Source organism: Nuphar pumila, chromosome 11 (genome assembly GCF_984573655.1).
Source record: "Nuphar pumila chromosome 11, dmNupPumi1.hap1.1, whole genome shotgun sequence".
NCBI classification, from domain to species: Eukaryota; Viridiplantae; Streptophyta; class Magnoliopsida; order Nymphaeales; family Nymphaeaceae; genus Nuphar; species Nuphar pumila.
In genome coordinates, this window is record NC_143259.1 from 51,231,447 (window position 1) to 51,243,297 (window position 11,851).

The window sequence follows — 11,851 nt, forward strand, 5'->3', positions numbered from 1 at the left end:
GGTGGCTAAGGAGGTATTGGGTGAGTCTAAAGGCGATGCACCGCTAGGTAAGGATACATTATGGTGGAACGAGGATGTCAAAATAGCTATTAAGGTTAAAAGAGAGTGTTATAGAAATCTAAGTAAGAGTCGTGATAATGAGAATTTGGAGAAGTATATGATAGCAAAGAAGGAAGCTAAAAAAGTAGTTTTAAACGCGAGAGATAAGGTATATAAGAAAGTTTATGACAAGTTGGATACCAAAGAGGGCGAGAAGGATATTTATAGGCTTGCAAAGATGAGAGATAGGAAATCGAAGGATCTGGATATGGTTAGATGTATCAAAGATGAAACACAAAGGGTTTTAGTCAAAGATGAGGAGATTAAGGAGAGATGGAAAGATTATTTTGATAAGCTATTTAATGGAAGTCATGCTCAGGATCTTGGAGACTTGTCCATTCCTTTTCATGAGATGAATTGTGACTTCATGCGCAAGATTCAAAAGAAAGAAATTACAGAGGCTTTGAAGAAAATGAAATCAAGAAGGGCAATTGGCCTAGATGGTATACCTATCGAGGCTTGAAAATGCTTGGAAGAGAAAGGTTTAGAATGGTTGACAAATCTTTTTAACAAGATTTGGCGGACAAATAAGATGCCCAATGAGTGGAGAAAGAGTACGTTGGTGCCTCTATATAAAAATAAGGGTGATATATAAGATTGTATAAACTATCGTGGTATAAAACTCATGAGTCATACTATGAAACTTTGGGAGAGGGTGATTGAGTCTAGGTTGAGGAAGGTTGTCATGATATCGGAGAATCAATTTGGTTTTATGCCTGGAAGATCAACTATGGAAGCTATACATCTTCTTAGACAACTTATTGAGAGAAATAGAGAGAGGAACAAAGATTTGCATATGGTTTTTATTGATTTGGAGAAGGCATACGATAGAGTACCTAGGGACGTTCTCTGGTGGGCAATGATGAAGAAAGGTGTTTCTCTCAAGTACATTAGTATAATTAAGGATATGTATGAAGGAGTAGTAACCAATGTCCGCACTTGTGGAGGGGTGACAACCAATTTTCCTATAACGGTTGGGTTACATCAAGGATTTACTTTAAGCCCTTTCCTATTTGCTATAGTGATGGATGAGCTTACGAGATCAATTCAAGAAAATGTGCAGTGGTGTATGTTGTTTGCTGATGAGATTGTTTTGATTGATGAGTCTAGAGTTGGGGTTAATGCTAAGTTAGAATTATGGAGACAGACATTGGAAGCAAGAGATTTTAAGTTGAGTAAGAGTAAGAAAAAATATATGGAATGTTGGTTTAGTAAGCAACGAAGTAGTGATGGGAGTGTAGTGAAGCTTGGTGAGCAAGAAATACTGGTGGATGATTGTTTCAAATATTTGGGATCTATCATTCAAAAGTATGGAGAAATTGATGGAGATGTAAATCATAGGATAAAGGTTGGGTGGATGAAATGAAAAAGTGCAACTGGAGTGTTGTGTGATTGTAGAATGCCATTGCGGTTGAAGGGAAAGTTTTATAGAACGACTATTAGGCCCGCTTTATTATATGGTACGGAATGTTGGGCTGCCAAGAGACATCATATTCAAAAAATGAGTGTAGCTGAGATGCTTATGCTTAGATGGATGTGTGGAAATACAATAAAAGATAAGATTCGAAATGAGGAGATACGTAAGAAGGTAGGCGTTGCACCTATTGAAAATAAGATGAGAGAGAATCGTTTACGGTGGTTTGGACATATTCGGCGAAGGCCTAATGGTGCTCCAGTTAGAAGGATGGAGAAATGGGAAAATATATTAGTTAAAAGTGGTCAGAGTAGGCCTAGGAAGACTTGGATGGAGATGATAGGAAAGAATATGAATGCTTTGAACCTCACCGAGGACATGGCATTGGATAGAAATGATTGGAGGAGAAGGATTCATGTGGAAGACCCAGAATGATTTTCTTTGTTGGTTCATATCGCCGACCCCAATTGTTTTGGGATGAAGGTGTAGTTGTTGTTGTTGTTGTTGTTGTTGGTTTCTTTGTTAGTTTATTGCATTTGTGTGAGTTCTTCAATCATGTCAATGTTGGATATAACCTAACATGATCGTCAGCACACATGCCTCAAAACTGCATTAAACTGGTATTAGTCATTGATTTGAGAGAACATTCAAGATGACCTCAAAGATAACAAGTGTTGAGTTTGAAGAGGAAAAAAATCAATGGTAAGGGAAACTTTAGATTATGGCAAAAAAGAGTAAAAGATACTCTCCATGAACATAGGCATATTGCCTAATCATGTAAAATCTTGTCTCTTGTGCATGGTTTCTTTTTGCCGGTTTATTGAATTGTGTAAGTTTCTTAATCACATTGACATTAGATCCAACTTAGCATGATCCTTGGTGTGGGATACAAAACCACAAGAATCTTATTGGCTTCAATGCCACCATTCCTTTAAAATTGGGCTTGGGATGCTCATGAATTAACTGGACTTAATTTGGTATCTTCCTCTCTTAGTTTAGCCCTCTTCATATTTTATTTAACCTTCACTTTTTTCAAAAATATTGAGATCATTTATTTGATGTAACTCATCTGAGCAATTTGGATGAAGACGTATCGGAACCTTGAGTCCTGTTGCCCAAACCCAGCTCACATCCAGCTTGAACCAAGCCTGCACAGCTAAAACGCCATTTCAGGCTTAGTTTTTAGATTTTAATATTTATTTTGAGCATGTTCAATATTATTTTGTTCAAAAATAGGTTTTTGAATATTTTTATTTTTATTTTGAACTTTTATAATTTTTTATTTTTTAAGTTTAGATCCAATAGCCCATTAGGATCCATTTAGGCTATTAGCGAGTGTATGTGAGATTTTTGAGTAGTTTTCCTTATTTTTTATTTTGCTTGTACACAGCCAAGCTGGATCCCCCTTAGGCGGTTTGGATCCAACTGGCACATGTTTCGGGCCTTCTAGTCGTTGGCCCCAAAACCTGCCCCATTGGGGCCATTGGGTGGCACTTGAAGTCCCAAGAAGGAGAGACATTTAACGTCTCTCCTCCCTCCTTTGCTGATAAGAACCCCTACTCGTGGAAGGGGTTCTTATCGCTCTCTTGTTGTGTGAAACCCCCCTTTGTGAAACGCCCATTTGAGAAGCCCTTGGAAGTGGAGATGCCATCTCCTTCTTCTCTCAATCGGTGCCTCGTGTGAAAGCTACCGACATGGAGCTGCCCTTGGGATGGTGTTTGGTTGTGTACGGTCCAGCTGGGTGCTGCGTTGGAGCTAAGGAGTCCGACTTGTCTTGGCTAGAGATTTCTCATCGAAGCTAAGGAACGTCTTCCCTACCTTGGTTGACCACTTTAGTTTCTCTATATATGTTGTTTTTTATGTTTATTCTTAAAATTGCTTGGACATTTTATGCTAAAATCAAATCCCGTGCTTATTAATGAATAGATGATTAAATTTGATTTTACTTCATTGTGGTTGAAATTTGATTTCAATTTCTAGAAGGTATCGTTTAAAACAAGGCATATTATGAACTGTTTTGTGTTTGATTTTTAGAACTTGAATTGTTGATGATTGTGAATGTTTGTGTGTCTGAATTTGTTATTTTTGTTGCTAAACATTTAGAAGGTATTGTTAGGGTTGGTCAAATGTCATTTTCATGAATTTTTGTGGTAGAAAAATTAGGATAAAACATTGTCCAAATTCTATTTTAGAGGCGCTTACCAAGTGTTCGGTGAAATGCCTCAACGAGCTTGTGTGTGTCCTTTGGATGTGATTTTTCTACAACATACCTATCTCATTTTGCTAGCATTTAATATATTGTTTATGGTCATTTTTTGACTATTTGGGGTCCCAAATTGGTTCTCCCAAATCATCCCCTTAGTTGTATGCAATTGTTAGTTTTAGTTTAGTTTAGTGGTGTTCGCTTTTCACGAACATTGGCAGTTGTAAACATTTTCCTAACCCCGTATCCCTATTCAGCATCATTAATTTGGTATTGGAGCATATGGTTATCAAGTTCCTCAATTTGGTATGGTCTCTAGTTTTTCACAATGCCTCAAAGCAGATGCAACCTAGTTATTGGAGTCCTCTACAGACGTTGACGAAGATGATGTTGTTATGGAGTTCTCTGAAACTATTCAGGAGCTTCGCCAACCACATCATCTTCGTCAACGATAGATTAATGACATGATGTAGAGAATGGATGTATTGGAGTCCCATGTTTTACATGAATAAACCCGCAAGCTCCAGAAGCAATTGGATGTGCTCATGCACCAAATGACAACCTTGGAGGCATGACGACGTGCCAAGAGTTAGGAGAAGACCCTCCAGCCAAGATTTTCTAGTAGGGTAGCCCTTGTGGCTAATATCTCCATTAGTGCACCCGCCTGCACCACCTACTATGGTTTTCCCACTTAGTCGACCTACCCATAAGATTAGCCAAGGCAGGACCCCAATTCATCCCAACACCTTGGCAAGAAATATAGGTTCTAGGAATATTATGAACTAGGGAGAAATGGGACAGATGGCATATGAATGTCACTTCAATGTCTTATTTGTAGATGAGGTTCATGAAGAACCCTTACGTGAGTTTGAAGGCGAGCTCATTTTTTATGAGTAAGTCGATAAAGAACCCTCACATAAATTTGAGGGTGAACCAGTATTTGATTATGAACTAAAAGAAGAACCCGTAGGAGAGACCATGTCTATGGGTCAAGGTGAATCCATGAATACCTACTGCATTTGCTTGGCCCCAACACAGAATTTAGGTAATAAAAACAATGTTTTCGAGTTTGCATGCACAATAGATAGGAAGATCATTCTAGCTCCATTTAGAGACCTACCTACTCCATCTGCTACACCAAACCCGAGCACATGTGAATCACCCACTACCATTTTAGCTCGACATAAGGTGAGGGAATTTTTGTCTAAAGTCCCTACACTCTACACTCTCTTAATGTTTGAACCACCCCTGGTAGAGCATGAGGTGGATCCTCAAGTGCAGTCACTCTTATATATGTCCCATGAGGAGTCATCATCTGGGTTACCTCTAATGCATGAGGTATGACCCCACTTTGATTTTTTTAGTAAATACTTTCTAATTATTATTCAACCAGAGAATTATTGGAAAATTATGTTGAGTGAAGGGTTGGTTATGTTTTCTAGCTTATTAGATACACCATCTATTTTTGTGTATATCATGAGTCGAGTTTTAATGCTATGCATAGAAAAAAATCTTGTTGAATATTTTAATGATATTTTGATAGATATTCGTGAGCACTTATTTTTATAAACTATGTTTTCTTTTGAGCAAAATGAACAATTACATATTTTATCTCTAGTAGAATTTGCATTGGAAAACTCTGTTAATAGGCAAAAAAGAAATAGTTCTTTTGAAATTTTATTTGAAACTAACCCCTTACCTGCAGTTGAAATAGCACTTGTTCTAATGAATGGATCAGTACGTAAATCAATCCAGGACCATACAAATTTTCTTGAAATTCGAGAATAGGTAAATCAGAGTTTATGTGAAATTACAACAAGGTGGAGTCAAGTGATCTTTAAAATTTGTTATTTTTGTTTGGATTAATTCGTTAAAGAAGAAATTATTTCAAGATAGGCAGGATAATTATTATATTGGTTCCCTTGCAATTATTAATGAAAATGCCTACAATTTGAATCTCATTTCTTGTTATTATACTTCTAATGTATTTCATGTTAAACTTATTTTCAGGTACCAAGGAGAATTAACTGGCATGGTGCAGGCTTCGATGACGAAGCCTTTTGACCTGTGGAGAACCGATGTAGCATATTTGGGCAAATTAGATGAAGACATGTTGGAACCTCGAGTCTGGTTGCCTGAACTCAGCTCACACCAAGCTTGAACTAAGCCTGCAGGGATAAAATGTAATTTTAGGCTTGGTTTTGAGATTCCATAATTTATTGTAAGCATGTTTGATATTATTTGTTCAGAAATAGGTTTTGAATATTTAGATTTTTATTTCAAATTGTAATTTTTTATTTTCTTAGGTTTAGATCCAATAGCTCGTTAGGATCCATTTGGGCTATTGGCGGGTGTATGCAAGATTTAAGAATAGTTTTTCTTATTTTTTATTTTGCTTGTACCCAACCAAGCTGAATCCCGGTTTGAATCCAATGGCCCATGTTTAGGGCCTTCTCGCCTTTGGCTCCAAAATCTGCCCTATTGGGATCCTTGGACGACACTTAAAGTCCCAAGAAGGAGAGACATTTAGCGACTCTCCTCCTTCCTTTGCTGATAATAACCCCTAATCATGGAAGGGGTTCTCATATCTCTCTTGTTGTTGTGAACACCAACACCCCACCCCCCCACCCACCCACCCACCCACCCCGCCCCTTTTGTGAAACACCCATTTGAGAAGCCCTTGGAAGTGGAGACGCCATCTCCTTCTTCTCTCAATCGGTGCCTCCTGTGGAAGCTACCTGACATGGAGCTACCCTCGATCGGGATGGTGGCCGGTTGTGTAACCCATGATCCAACTGAGTTCTGAGTTGGAGCTAAGAAGTTCGACTTGTCTTTGCCAGAAATTTCTTATCGGAGCTAAGGAACATCTTCCTTACTTTGACCTACCCCTCTAGTTTCTCTTTGTATGTTGCTTGATGAATAGATGATTAAATTTGACTTTCCTTCATTGTGGTTGAAATCTGATTTCAATTTGTAGAAGGTATCGTTTAGGATAGAGCATACTGTGGATTGTTTTGCATTTGATTTTAGAACTTGAATCATTGATGATTGTGAATGCTCGTGTGTTTGAATTTGTAAATTTTTTGTTGAACAGTTATAATGTATTGTTATGGCAGGTCGAACACCTTTTTCATGAATTTTTATGTTAGAAAATTAGGGGAAAATGATGTCCAAATTATGTTTTAGAAGTGCTCACCAAGTGTTCAGCCTCAATGAGTTTGTGTCCTTTGGATGTGATTTTTTTTGCAGCATACCTATCTTATTTTGGTAACATTTAATATATTGTTTGTGGCCGTTTTTGGACTATTTGGAGCCCCAAATTGGTTCTCCCAAATCAGCCCCTTAGTTGTGTGTGCAATTGTTAGTTTTAGGTTTAATTTAGTGTTGTGTTCCCTTGTCGTGGACATTGGCGGTTGTAAACATTTCCGTGACCCCGTATCCCTTTTCGACGGTGGCATTGTCTCTGTGCCAATGCTTGCCAAACTTGAAGAAAGAAATAAAGCTTTGAAGAAAAAGAGAACAAAAAAATTAGTAAAACTAATGACAACAAAAAGCACTTTTAAGTCAAACTAAGGATTTCTTTAAATAGAGGGATTGAAGCTCAAGATCCCTTAGTTAGTAACCTTAGCATTTATTGAATTGGACTTTCAAAAGTTGCCAAAACATTCCAGCTTAATTACTAGATTGTACCTATCCAAACCCAATAATTGCTCACTGAGTCCCAACATAAACCTACTTAGATCAATCTTAGTAAGCATACATTCAATTAATACAATCCCATCCAAGATCTGACTTATCCAAGCCCATCTAAGATCTAACTTGGAACTTGGTCCACTGCTTCTCCTGTAACATCCCATGTCTATCCAGTCAAACCCATGACCCTTACTAGGATCAATTGATCAATAGAGTTGAAAAATAGGATGATGTGGCTGATAAAAGGATCGATCTCTTGCACCATCATGTCCCATATCCAACTCAATTTGAATTGGATGGAAGTAAACCTATATATATATAATTTCTTTATTTAATTATTTTTTTGTTTGTTTGCTTGTTTATTTTATTTATAGGATAAGTTTTTTGGTGTGGATGTGCATACGATGTCAATGAGTTAAAACTCATAGGTGCAAGTTGTTTTGACTCAATTTGACCCTGTAGATTTGTTCAACTTAGTTAATTTGTTAGAGATTGACCCCTGGATTATGTTTTATTGATGACAAAAAGTACCTTTTTAAGTCATAAAAATTTATTGTATTTATGACCATTGATTTTTGGAATCACTAAAAAAACCTATGCACACACTATATTCAGGTGATTCGAAAGTCGATTCCCACCAAACAAACCATTGACTTCATATCTATAAGGTTAGATTCACTTAAAGGAAAAAACATGAGCAATAGCTCATTGATGCCACATGCACATCTAGACTAGAGACTTTTTTAGGATAAAAACAGGAATTTGAATGAAATTAAGAAATGTCAACTTAGGAATTGTACACGGTTATACTTTTGGTTAATCATAAAATAGAAAAAATTTCAAATACCCCCCAAAATATTTTGGCCTAATTCAGCATCACACCAAACGTTTTGGACTATGCAAATGCCCACCAAAGTTTTTACTTGGGTTAATCAAATGACCCCAATCATAAACTAACGTTGGGTTGTTCTTGAGTTAACCTAACTCATGATGTGAAGTTACCATTTTACTCTTGTAACTAGGAAAATAAAATTTTTGGTTTACCCTTAATCTAGAAGGATGAGCAAAGTAAGTTTGACTCTGTAGGACTGTCAGTATTTAGCAAAAAAAATTTTGCCTACAATAATTCTTGAACCATTGACTTAACAAAAATCACAACTCTAACCACTACATCATAAAGCTTGCTAAAAATTATATATTTATATTATGATAAGTCAATCAACCCAACAATTACTGGACCCACTGAAATCTGATCAATCAACCCAACAATTACTGGACCCACTGAAATCTGATCATAACGATGTGATCTACATGCTTAATTTTATAGTAATAGACTCTTGAATCTTCCAATTATGATATGTAGTTAGGTCTTTATAAGATTTAAAAAATTAGTTATCTACAATTTTCAAAAATAGTCAATGCTTAAAAAATCATATTTTTTATCAAAAAAACATGATCCAAAGTGTCATTTCTAGCAAATCAACCATGTTGAATACATCTGCAAGGTCAGATTTGCAAAAACAACTAGAAACCCCTATTTACTAATGATAGGCTCAAAAAGTGTTTAAGCATCTACCACTTTTCCTAAATCTATATAGGCTCAAAATTAATGGACTAAGTTGTCAGATCTAAATGAAAACCTTAAAACTTGCATAGTTACTATCATATCATAGCTAATTGATCTTGATTCTTGAATTAATAAAACTCTTGTGAACTATATATAACCACATCGGCTTTTGGGTCAAATAAAAATACATTTAGTTTATGTTCAGATATTTATCGGATCAACTATTGTGTTATAATGGAACGAGTAATTGGTGGGTTGATTGACTTATCACAATCTAAATCTGTAATTTTTTTTTTTTAAATAATCGATAGCAAGCTTTATGGTGTAGTGGTTAGAGTTGTGGGTTTTGTTAGTGAGGCCAATAGTTCAAGTATCATTGTAGGCAATAAAGTTTTTGCTAAATCCATTCAGTTGACAGCCTTACACGGTCAAACTTACTTTGCTCATTCTTCTAGAGTAAGGGTAAACTAGTAATTTTATTTTCTTAGTTACATTAACTTCACCAGGTTAACCCAAGAACAACTCAACGTTAGTTTATGATTGAGATCATTTGATTAACCCAGGTAAAAACTTTGGTAGGCATTTGCAAAGTCTGAACTGTTTGTTCTGCAGATGAATTAGGCCAAAACGTTTAGGGGGGTATTTGAATTTTTTTCCATAAAATAAGTAAGTATGCATTTGAAATTGCAAAGTTTTTTGTTATGAATATGAACTATTAGGTTTGTCGGTACGTTTTTGTAAATAATCTTTTCTTTTGTTCTTATTTCTTTTATTTAAAGTCATTTCTTTCTAGTACATCGAGTGTTTAAATGCAGTTTGAAATTCTTGCATATTGTGATTTTGTAAATTTCAAAAGAATGCAGTTTTTGCATCTCCATTTTGGAATTTTGTGAGAACTTGAAAGAGTTTATAATGTATTTGGTCGTGGGTATAGATCATTGTAGATTTGGAAAGTGCCTGCACTCTATAATCAAATTTTGAAATTTTGTAAAACCTCAAATGAGTTTACAATCTTTTAGCCTTTAAAGTCAATACACATCTTGTGCCTAGGGATCCAATTCCACAAAGATTGCATGAACCTTAGACTTTGTGGAACTTGTTCTCCATTTTCCCTACAATTTCATGGTTAAGACCATAGTTGCCAGAATCTGGTACGGGTACATGGTCTTAAAAAATTTTGGTGCATTTTTATTTGAAACACATTGATACGATTCCAAAAAACATCGATATGAGTTTCTAGTAAATATTGATACGGCTTCTAAAAGAATTGGTATGAGTTTTTGAAAAGTTGATAATAAGTATATATTTTTATAAAGATATCTACAAATTTGAATGGTTAAACATAATATGCAAATCAATCATTCTTGTATAAACATTTTTGTATAAAATATGATATTTAAAAATCTTAATAAAAATAGTATCTTTGTAAAATGAGATTGTTGCCTGTATGAAAGAATGCTAATAGAAATTAACTTGATATATACTCATTGATAATGTAATAGAAATATATTTTTATGTAAATGGTATGTGTTCTTAAGTATTTTGGATAAGTTTCTAAAACATTTGGTACTTCTTTCTATGGTTTCAGAGATGGGTTTCGTGATGGTATCTAGAACTAGTATGCCTAATACAAGATATGCTAGGGTGTATCGAGTACCAAGGCAACTATGGTTAAAACCACATTTTAACTTTTGCATGAATATCTACCTGAAATTTGGGTTTGAAAGTGTTTAACTATTCAATTTTGCTTTCCTTGATGATGGTAAGACCAAAAGAAGCCATAATTTACACTAAATTTGTATTTTTCTAACTTATAATAAAAATATAGTGGAATTAACCCATAGTAAGCTTGTTGGGAGAAAAAAAAACACTTGTTTCTGTGGGCCCCTCCCTTCATCAAGCACTTCCTCTACCGTTGCTGGTTTATTTCCTATTCTGTACCAAACATCATGAATCTTGTTGCAATTATTATAATCCAAGAAAACTGAATTAACTTTTAATTATGTAAATTTTTAAAATAAGAAATTTAATGATCTGCTAATGCACATTTTATTTTATGCTTCCCATTTGGTGAAAAGTGATCAAATAAAATAATTTAATGATTTACCAGTGCAAATGGATTCCATGTGTTTTCCATTTGTTGTAAAGTCCTCTCCCATCACTTCCTACTTGCTTAATTAAATTATTTCTCTCTCAAATTATCGACATGCTTCTCTTTGACAGGAATTTGTATCATTTTATAGGAAGTGAAAATCATGAAACATTTTCAACTGCCTATGTGAGTGAATTAAAAAAAGCTGCTGAATCTGACTGCCTTCCAAATAATGTGTAACATACTACAAAAACGTCATGTGTAATTTCACTGCTTGACTTCCCTACATCCTTTGATTTAATAAATATGAATGAAATTTTGCATTTACATCATACGCTGAATGCACATATTAGGAAAACGGTCCAAACATGTCAATACTTAGCATTTCTTTTCTATCGAAAGGGTGAATGGCCCCCCTCAATTTACAAATTTATGTGACCAACAAATATTGGAACTCAAAATGATAAGGCATTACTTCTGCAAATGTTGAAATTGCCTCATTTTTATGCCCTCTGATGCATTCAATGATAGATTTCCTCAACGAGCATGACAATGGTAGTTGGTTGCACACCCAATCTATCAGCAAATCTATGTTTGTTGAGCAATCACGCATATATTGCTGGAGGAGTTTGGGGATCATGAGCTTCTTGGTAGTTGTCACCACAATTGAAGCTTGTAGATACTCCAACTTTGATCTTTCTAACTCCACATATACATCTTCAGCAGTGTAGATCCTGACCTAAACACAGAAGCTTCATTGGTGATTAAGCATGCCTTAGCAGG

General features: G+C 35.4%; 1 long non-coding RNA gene across 1 annotated transcript; it reads left to right on the forward strand.

The window, feature by feature from the left end:
* Positions 1 to 3,093: 3,093 nt before the first annotated feature.
* Positions 3,094 to 6,099, forward strand: LOC149822365 (uncharacterized). The gene is made up of 2 exons (XR_016425952.1): positions 3,094 to 3,335; positions 5,727 to 6,099. It is a non-coding gene; the product is annotated as an uncharacterized LOC149822365 (long non-coding RNA).
* Positions 6,100 to 11,851: the final 5,752 nt, after the last annotated feature.